The 301-nt window shown below is 66.4% G+C and overlaps 1 protein-coding gene across 1 annotated transcript in view; it reads left to right on the top strand.

The window, feature by feature from the left end:
* The window catches only part of PLIN1 (perilipin 1), a 5762-nt gene that overhangs the window by 4170 nt on the left and 1291 nt on the right, over positions 1–301 (top strand). The window lies entirely within an intron of this gene.

Here is a 301-nt window from a genome sequence, read left to right as displayed (position 1 = left end):
GTTGGTGGGAGCGGGTGGGGCCAGGAACACTCCCCAGCAGTGGCTCTGCTGGGACGTGGGGACGGGAAGCAGCAGGTCGGGGTCACTGCCCTTCACCTCCGTCTGCAGCGGAAACACAGCCTGGGGCAGAGGGTCCCTGGGGGCCTGGGAGTGGGGGAAGCCGGGGAGGAGGGACAGGGAATGACCCTGCTGCAAAGGGCTGGGCTGGCTTTGGCAAAGCAGCAAACCAAAAGCACTCAGGCTTTGAGCTGCAGAGAGCGGGGAGCTCATGGCCACCCCTGTCCTGCTCGGAGGGGCTGGT

The sequence above is a fragment of the Buceros rhinoceros genome, unplaced genomic scaffold (genome assembly GCF_000710305.1).
Source record: "Buceros rhinoceros silvestris isolate BGI_N320 unplaced genomic scaffold, ASM71030v1 scaffold31348, whole genome shotgun sequence".
Classification (NCBI taxonomy): Eukaryota; Metazoa; Chordata; class Aves; order Bucerotiformes; family Bucerotidae; genus Buceros; species Buceros rhinoceros.
This window is presented reverse-complemented; position numbering and strand designations above follow the sequence as displayed.